This window comes from Misgurnus anguillicaudatus, chromosome 16 (genome assembly GCF_027580225.2).
Source record: "Misgurnus anguillicaudatus chromosome 16, ASM2758022v2, whole genome shotgun sequence".
NCBI lineage: Eukaryota > Metazoa > Chordata > Actinopteri > Cypriniformes > Cobitidae > Misgurnus > Misgurnus anguillicaudatus.
In genome coordinates, this window is record NC_073352.2 from 34,183,762 (window position 1) to 34,197,971 (window position 14,210).

Sequence of the window (14,210 nt, forward strand, 5' to 3'; positions counted from 1 at the left end):
GACAGCTGCACTTTGGCTCATAAATAAAAAAACTCAAGGTCACAGCGGTTAGCTGGTGTAAAAGGCAAAGCATTCAAAGACGCTGGTTTGTTCTTTAAATGTCTGTAAAGTGTCGAGTAACGGTATTTTTAACTCAAAGGGAAAAGCGTTATTAATAATGAACTCTGAACCTTAGCGGTTTCAACCATGTTTGCATCAGAAACGTTCGTTTGAAGAATGTCAGAGTTTAGTTGTAAGATGTCAGCCTTAGACGGCGCATCAGCGAATGTCCACATTCTGTTAGCTGACCGTCTGGCAAGTATTGCACAAAAATATGAAATCCCTATGAGTCAGACTTTTTTCCCTGAGAAACTATGACTGCATGAAAAAATCAAGTGGATGAAAGATGAGCCTTCTTTCTTTTCTCACCTGTAATAAAGTCATCTTGCATCCAGCATCTGTGTCGTTCACCAGCAGAGAGAAATGAGTTTATCTCTGTTCTCTGGCATCAGCTCTGGTTTCCTTAATCAACACTCTCCTGTGCTCCCGAATTACATTCACACCTGTTTTCAATCCATTACAGCATGCTCTCGTTTCTCCAAAAATAGTGGCCTGCTGATAGTGATGGTGTGTAGGTTTGGTTATACTAGCGAGGGTGCTTGTGTCTTCACCAATCTAATGAAACTAAATAGTTTTTCTTTTAGTAAGGAAGGTTCCTAAATAGGACAAATCTTGTTCAAATTTGATGTGTGTGGCTTTGTTTGATTTGGGATTTGTTTGGGTTATGTGTAGGGTATAAAATGTAATCAATTCTAATTCAATTTTATTTTATATATTGCTTATCACTGTGTGCATTGTGACAAAAAAATCTTTACAGTAATAGATGCCTGCACTCTCTGAAAGAAAGGTACAACATTTCACTGGGATGGTACATTGTAAAAAAAGGTCCTAATAAGTACCAGTTCGGTACATGTACCTCTATGGTACCAATGTGTAAGTTGTGGTACCAATATGCATCTTTTAGGTTTAAAAGTGTACTTTTTGAAAGACTGCACCATTGACAACTTTTGTACCTTTTTGAGTGTGTTACTGTTGTGTGTGCGTGTCTGTGTGTAATGTAATATATACAAATATACAGCGGGGAAAATAAATATTTCACACATCCGCATTTTTAGGGTACCACCTCAGTCACTTTATTTATTATGACTCAACTTGTATACTTAAATGTTCTGATTTCTTTGTATGAATTCAATAGTTGGCTTGATGGCTATATCTGGTGGAAATTTTGTGTCAATAGCCCACTTAGAAATCCCCTTACTGAGAAAAATGCTGATGTGTCAAATATTTATTTTCCCCAGTGTATTTTTAGTTAATAATTTTGAACTTATCTTTAATCAATTGGTTTTAAAAGGATTCAAGTATTACTAATAAAATAAAAAAAGGTTAATAATTTTCACCTCGCACAGTGTTTTGAGTGAAACACACTGAAATACATCACTTCTGGTCGGCATGTTACATGCGATGTAGTCGCACAAGTTTACTTTTTTAAAGCATCCAAACAAAGCTCAAATTGGCCAGATAATTACGCACCCGCAGATGGTTTAAATCAGACAAAGATGACCTGCGGGCCGAATGAAAATGATTGGAGGGCCGCCAGTTGACTAACCCTGCAGTATATAGTGTACAGGGATTTCTAGGAAGTGTCTTATTATATTTTTTTTAAAAGTAACATGTTTAAAGGGATGTTTTTACCATTGAGGCATTTGTTTCCCAGATAATGTTACATAAGCTCATTTTAAAGTTAGATTGGGATAGGTACAGTGGCTCAGTGGGTAGTACTGTTGCCATACAGCAAGAAGGTCTCTGGTTTGAGCAACAGCCGGGTCGGGAGGTCTTTCTGTGTGGAGTTTGCACATTCTTCCATCTACAAAACTGTAAATTTTCTGTTACTGAGGTGGTACCCTAAAGCCCGGAATACACTGCACGATTTTTGTCCTCTTATAAGATCATTACCTTATCACACTGTGCGACATGTATCGTTTAAACTCGGGTACGAGAGGCATGTAGACTGTACGATGATGACACGGAACCTTCGGCGGCTGCGTCACACGTTGCGCAACGTCACCAGCATGTGCTCGTGGTAAACAAATACTGGCGCGCAGGTCGTAGCAGCAAACACACTGTGCGGTGATCATGCCGAATTTCTGACACTGCCAGAAAACTATCGTATTCTATCTTTGGACGCAAGACCGGGAAAACGGCCGTCTTTGAACCTCTCCCACTGTACGACATAGGACCACCGATGCAGAGCCACAATCACAGAAATCGCGACGATAGTTTCACGATGGCAATCATTCTTCTGAGACAGCCAATTATCGTGCAGTGTATCTCGGCCTTAAGGGGGGGTGTACACCAAAGCGTTTACGCCTGCGGTCGGCGTATGTTTTTAATTGTTTCCAATGGAAGTGCTGCACTTTTCAAAAAACACCAGCAGCTGGCGGGTTTAGTCCGCGCTAAGTGCTGGCGCTCTGTGTTTTTTCCACGCGTTCAGTGCAGAAAAAATTCGACTGCGGGGTGAAACGCTCACCTCAATGTCACTTTTCACTTGATCATCCAATCACAGTGGAGGAGGGGCGGGACAAATATTAGTTTCATAGCAACCAAAGTGCTCAGCTGAAAAAACCCTGGCAAGCGGCCACAGTCGGTGTCCGTCTGCTGTATTCAGCCATGTTTAAACGCTTTCGTGTACATGCCCCCTAAGGTTCGGATTTGTACCTTTACAGGTATAACAAAACAGAATATGAGATTGTACCTTTTTGAGTACATACTGTACCTTAAGGATCTATTGTGTACCTTTAACTGTTTTGTACCCCAAAAATTTAAATGGTACAAAATTGTTCCTTAAGCTACACAATCTTTAGTGTATAATGTTGTACCCCAAAAGGTACAACATTTTAATGTTTTGTATACCCATAAAGGTACAAAAATGAACAGCAAAAGAAAAGGAACAGTTTAGTAAATTTTTGTGAGTACATGTTAGAAAGGTGTTAAGAAAGGATTGAGACGCATTTCTATGCAGGCAGTTTCATGTAGAGACAAATTTAAGTTAAAATAGCAATGCAAACAAAATCACCTTCAATCTTTGAATCTGAAGTACTCAACAGACCTCAGTCAGAGTTGAGAGGAGGATTATGGGTAGCCAAACATGTACAGTTTTGTTTTAAGACATTGAGTTGTGATGTGTTTAATACGCTCATGGGGACTGTATCTGTTTCCCTGGAGATCTGTGAAGAGCAGATACGTGTGTAAGAAGCGCAAGGTCGAACTCCATTCTTTAGTCAAGTGGCCATGAATAACAGACGGATATCCCCTTACTACAGCACACAGAGAGACGCTGGTAAATCTCTCAAAAATGAAGTACAGACATAAATTTCCAACATTTGTGTAAGTTGTGAAACATCAACAGACTTGTTTTTATTTTATTTACCCTCTCTCTCAGGTTTTGCACTAGCCAAATAATGCAGGTAGATGAAAGATTTAATTAATTTACTTTTATTAATTTTGCACACGTTGCAGTGAGCATTGTTGCAAAACAGAAAACATTATGCAAAAACTTGATGTGCAAAAACTCAATTACGTACAGTATGATATTCCCCAAAAGAAAATGTAGGTTCAAGTACATTTATTTGACATATTTTTATTATTAAACAAGACACAAATACTGAATCAAAAGAATAGTGTTTATTTTTGCCAGTGTGTGAGTGCGAGAGTGGGAAACGTCCATGTAAATGTCTCTGGAATGATCTATGAGGTGCTGTGTTAATTGTCTGGGCGTTCGAGGTGATAAGGAGGAAGTGCGTCCTCTCTCTAGCTCTCTTTCTCCCTCCTTTGTCACACACAGCTATGTATTTATGGCACGAAGCAATTTTGGTGATGAAATATTTATGGCAATCTCTCTCATAGTAACATGGGCAGAGAGTCGATCATGAGGGTCCAGCACAATGTTCAGCTCCTGAGGGGGAAAAACACTCGCACATCACTGCCTGAAAAACAGCCTGTGTGACGTATAGAGGGGAAAAGAAATGCTCCAAAAGCTCCAAAATGAAAACATCCCAGATTTAAGAGACCGCTAACCTAATTTAAAAGAGGAATTTCCCTGTTTATACAGAGTCAGTATCATTTTAGCTCATTTGACTGGCATGTCTGGCTGTGGAGCTTGGATATTCTACACTCAAAAGGCCAAAAACACCAAATATAATTTAGTAGTAAATGTGTGCGTGTGTACCCACCTAAACGTATTCAGAGAAACCGAAAAAGTATGCAAAAGTGAGCAAAAAATGCATTAAAATAGCAATCAAGTTTTTAACATTGTAAAAATGCTGTTTTTTCAGCTATACAAGTAGGATTTGGGGAGGGGGTTTAGGTAATAGTATTTCTATAACTAACACTAAAATGAATGTGTAAAGTAATTAAGTAAAGTGTGTGTGAATGACAGAGGGTAAAGAAAGTTCAGTTTTGATAATTTCTTTGGTTAAGTCTCTTTTCACAGTGCCAAGACTTACAAACATCTTCCCGTTTGGAGAGCTAGCGCTCATGTTCACGGTTGAGAGAGCTGGAGAGGCAGAGGAAGGCCTGGTCTCCATCACAGCTCCTGTTTGAAGGTGTGACAACCGCTAGCAAACACCCGGCCAAGCCAAACTCGGCCGAAACAGTGAGTGGATTGTGAGTTCTGGATGAAATGCTCATACCTTCCCGCCTGCACAATGGCTGCTTTTCATTCATCATGTTTTAGTCTCACTCGCACAAACCGCAGCGAGATCGGCCTCTCCCGCCTTGAGCTCACAGAGCTAAATAAATACATGCCTCATGCCTGGATGCTGGGGAATGAAGACGGGGGCTGTAATGGGTTTTAATTGATTTGTAAGGTGGCGCAGCGCTGTTGCATTATTGATCACGCAGGGTCCAATCGTGAATCCCAAACCGGATCGTTTGAACGCCGGGCAGAACAGGAGCTCAAGGTTCAGTATTTTTCCACTGTCTGTAGACAGACGGCATATTTAAACAGCCTGAACAAAAAAAAAAAAAACAGTTCTACTGTAAGGAAGTTACTGCACAGATATTTAAAAAAACATTTCTTTGCATTGTATGCAACTATCTCTTTGCTTGTTTGTTTACTTATCTATTTAGTGGCAAGCATTACGGTTTCTATAAGCTTTTTTATTTATTTTTTATTAAACTTTGGTGCTTAACCCATGCTGTGTTTGTAAAGGATTAAATAAAACCTCACACACAAACATACTGCAACGCCGTTTCTTCAAACACATTCTTCAAACAATCTTAAAGTCACAAAGAAATTAAAATTCAAAATGTAGATTTTTTTAATATTGTGGTATTTTATTACAAATTACTTATCTGTGTACGGAGCCCCTACGGGGACATGGAGGAAAAATGAAATAACGTTTAGTTTCGCACGCGAAACTATCACTTTCACGTGTGCGCGCAAAACGTGAGCACGCGAAACTAAACTTTAGTTTTTTTTACTCCAATGTCACCTTAGGGGCTCTGTATCTGTGAGCTTTATTTAAAAAAAAATCTGTAATAAAAAATGCAAATCTCCTCCCCTCCTCAAACCATCTTTCTTTACTTCCGGTCATGTGGTATGGCAGGTGCAGGGTCCGGAAAAAGATCACAACGATTAGCAAAGAGCAACATGACCCAACTTCCAACAATTTTCGGTGGACGAATTTAGGTCAAATGTAATTATTTTTTTAATCTTTTTGTTAATAAAAGTTCTTCATAACTAGAGTTATGTGTTAATGCCAAGGTGATCTCATGAGAATACATGTACAATATTTGTAAATGTTTTTTTTTTTTTTTTTTTTGCTTTTTTAGTTTTTTACTTTAAGTGCTAAGCTAAGTGTAAAAACAGACTGTTTGTGTGCTGTATGTGTTTGCGTGTGTTGTATGTGCACTTCTTTATTTGTGTATATGGGGTTTACATATGGGATTTAAATCCTGCCAGGATTCAAAACTGAAAATAAAGCTCTGAAAGGTTGAAATTTAGTGTTCGCAAACTCAAAATCTTACAAAAAAAAGTTTTGCAACATCGAAAAATAAGATTTGCAAGCTTGCAAAATGTAAAAAAATAAAAATATATCTGCAAACATTATGTTGTTTTTGAGATTTCCTTTTTCGTAACCGCAACATCTTTTTTACGATGTTGCGCAAACAATTTTTCAGAGTTTCAAATTTGTCAGTGTTCTCCCACTGTATAGTTTGTTTTCCAGGTTTGAAACCTTGTAAATGGTGATCTGAAAACTGGTGTGCAAATAGGTGAAAAAAAGTTTTGAAACTCTGAAAACTGAGGTTTGAAAGGGCGAAACTTATTACATTACATTACATTTGCACTCCCTTGCAGACTATTTTTTCAGAGCTAAGTTTACAACACCCACTTTGCGGAGATACGCCCACAAAGTTGCGAGCTTGCGACTCACGTGATTTGTGGCAGCGTTGTCACGCAGCTCTGCTCTGAAACTCTGAAACTCAGACTGAGCGAAAATGAAGCCTCGCAACCTCACAACTTAAAAAAAAGCGTGGAGGGAGGGCCTTCTGCTCTTGGCCAATGCTTTGCTGTCTGCTGACGTACAGTCCAATCACAAGTCGTATTTACTGGAAAGGTGGGATTGACCGACTTCTCCGCCAATGACGAAAGCGCACAGGATACGCAAACAGGATGCACGGCTCTCTGGCCACAAATCGGTCAATTAACGCCACTAAACAAACCAATAAACCCATTTTCTTCAATTTCTTTATGAAATAATACGATTTTAAACATCTGTTTACTTTTGTATTTGTAACTGTGTTGAACTGTGTACCGCTGGTTGCGGTAGCCGAACGGACTGCGTACGTGAGCCGCGAAAGCAGCGCGTTAAAGTAACTAAAGGTGTGAGCCCCGACAATACATTTCCGCTCTTTTGTATTATTATTCTAAGGTATGTCCTTTCAATTTGGGAAAACTAATCTGTTGCTGATAACCGATGAATTAAAAGGAAATCCGTATTGCTTTAATACATCATGTAACAGCTGAGCTAAGCCTGCTTGCTGTACTGTGGCCATTGTGGATCCGTTTTTGATTATTAATTAAACATGATTGCCCATACGATTATTTTACTTATACTGTATACCCTGCACTTGCATGCTAGCCTAGACTATTTTTATAATAGAAAAATCGACCTTATTCTTTTAACCAAAGAAAGGAATGCTGAATGAATGCTTAGGTTCCCTTTTCAACAGTAGATAGATAGATAGATAGATAGATAGATAGATAGATAGATAGATAGATAGATAGATAGATAGATAGATAGATAGATAGATAGATAGATAGATAGATAGATAGATAGATAGATAGATAGATAGATAGATAGATAGATAGATAATTCAAAAACAAAAAAACGGCTTACCCGTGTAACATTAGTCCGTTATTAACATTAGTCTAAATGCAGTTGCTTTCCTAGCTTAAAATATTATAAACAGCAGCTACGCTAATTATTTACAATCTTTCTAATTCTACAAACTGCTTCAACTAGGTAGGTAACTATAGATTATGCCAGCCCGGCTCCCACTACAGATCCAGCCTCTTATGAAGACCTTAGATGAGCCATCACCTGCGGAGAGATGACGCCAGCCAAGACGAGAACTCAAGATGAGCGTGGATCCTGGCCCATACAACTGTCATATTAATAGACATCTTTTTAATCACACGGTAATTACTTTAAAATGCACATTAATTCTGATAACCGTACAGTGTATTTTATGTACTGTATAACGGTGTCATCATATTTAATTAGGGAATTTCTTTTGCAAGCCTAAAACATTTAGGGATTTTAACCCTAAAACATAAGGCAGTGCCTCAGTCAAAGTATAAACAGTAAGACAAATAGGACATGCCTATTTTTATTGGCTGTAAATAATTTGTTATAGCCTGTGTTTTTATTATTTTTGGTTTGTTTTTGAATTTGTTCTAATGCATCACATAAATTTATAATAAAAGCAAATGAAAAATCAAGCTTTTTATGATCAAAAAGGGAGGCATAGCATCTAAGCACAGCCACTGGAACACACACGCTTATTATTTAAAATCTTTCTAATTCTACTAGAAACTGCTTAGGTTGGTAACATTTGGTGGCGTTACATAAAATGACATCGTTACCCAAACCCAACTCTAACCCTCTAAGGCCAGGCGACAACGGTTTAAAAGAAAAAATAATTAATCAGAAAAAAATGTAAACTGGCTACTTAAAGTGACATCCTAACGCAAGCACCAAATCTAACCCTAAACCGAAGCACAATGATTTGAAAATAGGAAAAAGCAGTTGAGTAACCAATCCGTGACAATGACACGGAAAAAAGTCTGTGATGTGGCCACAGAAAAATGCGGAGATCCGTGACAATTCCACGGAAAAATTATCAAAATATTCCATGACAATACCACGGAACTTTGTGAGATTTGTAAATGCACAGGGGAATAAAGACACGCCACACATAGTTCAATCAGTTAACCCTGCATGATCTACAAATTAAATAAAAGCATAGAAATTATTAAAATAACGAAATTATAGCCAGAATTGCCAACTTTGTATTTTTTACCGCAGAAACAAAGAGAGAATTGTATTGCAATAGTTTATTAATTTTGAAGTATGCATTTACATTTATCATTTACAAAACTGCAGTAACTTTTTGAAAAGTTGTTCACGAAATCCAAACTCACTTTCTTCAAATAGCAGAGTTCGACACAATTGATTTTTGGCAAAAAAAGGAATTTATTTAAAGTAAATATGGATTTTTTTTACAGAAAGTTACAGAAGTTACTCAGTCAGGACTAGTGTGTGATTTTATTTCTTTAGTTATTTAAATAACTTTAATGACAGAGACTTCGGCTTATTATAAGACCAATGGAATAAAATCAATAAAATGTTTATTCTTTTAAGACATACAGTAACCAATTAGCTATGCTCACTAAAAGTTTTTACAGTGCAAACTAAACATTCATGGGGCTTGTTCCGTTTCTAAAACGTTTTTTTTCTTTCCACCTAGGATTTCATGAAATAAACAAATAGCCTATATACAGAAATGTCATAACACCTTCCGACAATTGTAGTTTTTTAGAAGCAAAATGATTGCAAGCAACACAGACGCAACAACGCAGAGGCACAATAATACTACTGATGTGATGAAGTCACAGGGTCTATTTTTCAAACTATTCATAGCGGCTTTAAGGAGGCTAAATCATCATGGACATGAAATAATCGTATTAGCTTATATGCTATAAAAATTTGTTTGTCATTTTCAAATCACATTTAGTAGCCCAATGTGTCAATATATATTTATATTCTTATAATTTATATGATATATAGGCTAATAATAATAATATTTATAGATAATAAATAACGTCCAACACATGCACAAAGGAGCCGCATGTTCGACCTTTTCATTGAAAGCAAATAAATTTCCCCTTCCCCACGATCTTCGTCCTCATCTTCTCAACCTGTATATGCCCGTGAACTTGGACATTTTTGCTAACAAATTTCATTGACGTTAATCTTTACTTTTCCCTAATTTTCTCTTTTGAGATCCGCTTTCGTATTTTAGAGACATCTCATGAACTCGTCCATTTGACCAAATGACGCAGTTTGCTTATTAAGCATTCAAAACAAGCAGGCCAATGACACCTTCAGAAATGTTAAGCAATAATGGATATTTTTATTGAATAGACAACATTTTTAATAATGCTCACTAATGATCATTGATTGCAGGGTTCAGTAAGTGAGAGATTTTCTTGCGCAGGAACTGCATTCATGCACGGACATTCAAAGTAAAGCGATGAGGTGTAATTTTAAAGGGAGTGGACTATAAACTTATTATGCGGTGGTTATTTTTTTCCCGGCATCACTGCCCCCCCCCATATTTTACAAGAATAAATAAGGATATTTATTAGAAATAATTTGTTAGTTAAAATCTTATTTTATTTGATGTATAGGCTAAACCTAAATAATATATGTACATTTTACACAAAAATATCTGTTAAATTTGGGGACAAACCAAAATAAATGACAACAAATTATTTCTAATATATATCTAAAATCACCTACTGACATAAAGAGATTTTATTAAGTTTCTTTAGTCTTTTATTTTTGTGATACTTCTAAAGCCACTGAATTATTTCTTACAGTGTAGTTTAGGTGTTATAACATTGTATATGGCATATTACTTTAATACAAAACATAATGTCTTTCGTTGTGTCACATCACTGTGATATGATTAACAGTTGTCAGCGGCACATTAATGTGTTCCAGTGGCTGTACTTAGATGCCTCCCTTTTTGATCATAAAAAGCTTGATTTTTCGTTTGCTTTTATTGTAAATTTATGTGATGCATTAGAACAAATTCTGACAAAAACAAACCCAAAATAATGAAAACGCAGGCTACCCAATAAAAAAATATTTAACTATTTTTTTACTGTTTATATTTTGACTGAGGCATTTGCCTGATGTTTTAGGGTTAAAATCGCTAAATGTTTAAGGCTTGCCAAAAAGATGATGCCGTTATACAGTACATAAAATATACCATACGGTTACCAGAATTCATGTGCATTTTAAAGTAATTACCGTGTGATTTAAAAGATGTCTATTAATATGACAGTTATATGGGCCAGATCCGCGCTCATCCTGAGTTCTCGTCTTGGCTGGCGTCATCTCTCTTTTCTATTATAAAAATAGTCTAGGCTAGCATGCAAGTGCAGGGTATACAGTATAAGTAAAATAATCGTATGGGCAATCATGTTTAATTAATAATCAAAAACGGATCCACAATGGCCACAGTACAGCAAGCAGGCTTAGCTCAGCTGTTACATGATGTATTAAAGCAATACGGATTTCCTTTTAATTCATCGGTTATCAGCAACAGATTAGTTTTCCCAAATTGAAAGGACATACATTAGAATAATAATACAAAAGAGCGGAAATGTATTGTCAGGGCTCACACCTTTAGTTACTTTAACGCGCTGCTTTCGCGGCTCATGTACGCAGTCCGTTCGGCTACCGCAACCAGCAGTACACAGTTCAACACAGTTACAAATACAAAAGTAAACAGATGTTTAAAATCTTATTATTTCATAAAGAAATTGAAGAAAATGGGTTTATTGGTTTGTTTAGTGGCGTTAATTGACCGATTTGTGGCCAGAGAGCCGTGCATCCTGTTTGCGTATCCTGTGCGCTTTCGTCATTGGCGGAGAAGTCGGTCAATCCCACCTTTCCAGTAAATACGACTTGTGATTGGACTGTACGTCAGCAGACAGCAAAGCATTGGCCAAGAGCAGAAGGCCCTCCCTCCACGCTTTTTTTTAAGTTGTGAGGTTGCGAGGCTTCATTTTCGCTCAGTCTGAGTTTCAGAGTTTCAGAGCAGAGCTGCGTGACAACGCTGCCACAAATCACGTGAGTCGCAAGCTCGCAACTTTGTGGGCGTATCTCCGCAAAGTGGGTGTTGTAAACTTAGCTCTGAAAAAATAGTCTGCAAGGGAGTGCAAATGTAATGTAATGTAATAAGTTTCGCCCTTTCAAACCTCAGTTTTCAGAGTTTCAAAACTTTTTTTCACCTATTTGCACACCAGTTTTCAGATCACCATTTACAAGGTTTCAAACCTGGAAAACAAACTATACAGTGGGAGAACACTGACAAATTTGAAACTCTGAAAAATTGTTTGCGCAACATCGTAAAAAAGATGTTGCGGTTACGAAAAAGGAAATCTCAAAAACAACATAATGTTTGCAGATATATTTTTATTTTTTTACATTTTGCAAGCTTGCAAATCTTATTTTTCGATGTTGCAAAACTTTTTTTTGTAAGATTTTGAGTTTGCGAACACTAAATTTCAACCTTTCAGAGCTTTATTTTCAGTTTTGAATCCTGGCAGGATTTAAATCCCATATTTACACAGATGTGTATAATGATACATGTATAACAACTTAAAACATAGTAAACCGAAGGGCTTTAAACATTAAATCATCATTTTAATTACAAAAATGCCAAACGTTTTTGAAATGTGTGAAAAAACACATATTCAAGTGTGTGTTTGTACCTCGTAAATAGTAAAACCATTCATTTTTTGACATTGTGGAAAACAAGCTTATAAATCTTACAGAATGTTTTTTGGTCATCTAAAATAGTTAAAAGTTTTCTGTGAGGGTTAGGTTTAGGGGTTGGGTTAAGGAAAGGGCATAAATGTAAAATATTTATTTGCAGAAGGGGGGACTGCTCCAATCCATCATTTATTTTGTTTTCTTCTGCTGATAGAGTTCAGATGTTTCTTTTTATTTGCCTTGAGCAGAACACAACCTTTTAAGATTCATTCTGTCCAATCTGGTCTCTGATCCCAGAGCTGTGAGGTGTGCAAACACTGTCAGATCTCTTACACGACCTTCTGTCTACATCTGTTACCCTCACAAACCTTTTTACACTTGATCATTTGCTCTTTCATTGCTCAAGAGATGTGTTGGTAATGTAAGTTATGTTCAATTCAGCATTTTCTAAAATGAGGATAAATAGAGAGGCATGCACATCGAGATCAAAAACATCATGACTACAAAGTTCACAATCGAAAATGACAATGTTATTTCTCCGTGATTGCTCTTTCATAAGTTAGGAGATTTGATGGACTTATTCAGTGTTTCATTCACTTTGTCTCAGGTGTATCTCCAAAAACTGCTTTGAACAAAATAAACAGAAGTGAGATTATCACAATACATGATGATTATTGAGCTGTAAAGTAATAACTATACTGTACAATGTAATGTAATAAGCTGCTTGCACAAACAACTATGGGGATGTTTTTTTGGAAGACAATATGATAGATTGTAAAATAATCTGTATTGTATTTGAAGTTTATATTGAAATCATGAATACAATTGACTTTTATTGCAAACTTGGCGAAACTGAAATCAGTTTATGACATTAAGATCTTCTCTAAAATGGACGAATTTGTAAGATTTATTCGTCTTTTTTAGGGCTGTCAAAAGATAAATTGCAATTAATTGCACACATTTAATTTAATTTAATTTTTATTTATATAGCTGTTGTTTAATTGTTTCAAATCAGCTTTACATTAATAGATGCAAGAGAAAACACAGAAAAATTGCAAACCTAAGCAGCAGGATAGCGGCTAAGGCTATGTTGACATGTACATGGTTATTTTGAAAAACTGAGACATTTACCTTCGTTTACATGTAAACGTAGATTTCGCCTCTGAAACAGATTCTTTCTAAAAACTTCGGCCAAAGTGTATATTTTCAAAACCTTTGTTTGCGTGCTTGCATGTAAATTGAGACAAATGGATGTTTAGGCGGCCAACGTCACAGTATGCCCCAGAGCTATGTTTACATGTGACTGTTACTCTGAACGCTTCCATGATCGCATTTTTGTTCGTGCAAACTCGTTTCGTGTGTTTGTATTTGCAAAAACAGCTGCTCCATTATGTCGAGGAGCAGAGACGAGTGCTCGGTGGTCAGCAATTTTACACGTATTCGACTTCATGCGGCGCTGCAAGAACCGACAGATGGATGATGTCAACGTACCGCGAGAGCAAGTTGGGAAATCACACGTAGAGGTCTAAATTCGAATCGCTCTAGCGGTACTTTGACGTCAACTCCTCCCTCCAACACAAAGAAATAGTCAGCGTCACCACCAGCGCTGCCGGTGATTGGCTTACGTGGGCTTGAGCTTCTCTTGATCCCCATCGTTGCGCCAAGCGCTACAATGATGTCAGGAGACGGGGGAATCCCAAGCTTGCCAACATAAATCGGGCACGCCGTGTAACGGGAGATGGATCTGCCTCTACACCTGACCTGACGCCAGCAGAGGACATCGCTGCGTCCACCCTCACCGCTGAAAGGGTTTGGGGGCTTTGAAATCGGACCCAAGAAACGCAAGCAAGGTCCAACCCCAGGGAGCGCAAGTTCATTCCCTAGTTTGCCGACGTGCATCTGTGGAGGGAAAAGCCCGCTGTGCGCCGGTGCAAAATACGAATGATACATGCGTCACTGACAAAGTCAATTGCGCTGGGTGCAAGATAGGGCCCATTGACATTATGTGACATTATTTCATCTTACATCTCCTAAAATTGCTTAGAAGAGATAAAAGTAGGAACTGCTGGAAAAGCACTCTTTCGTGAATGTGTGCTG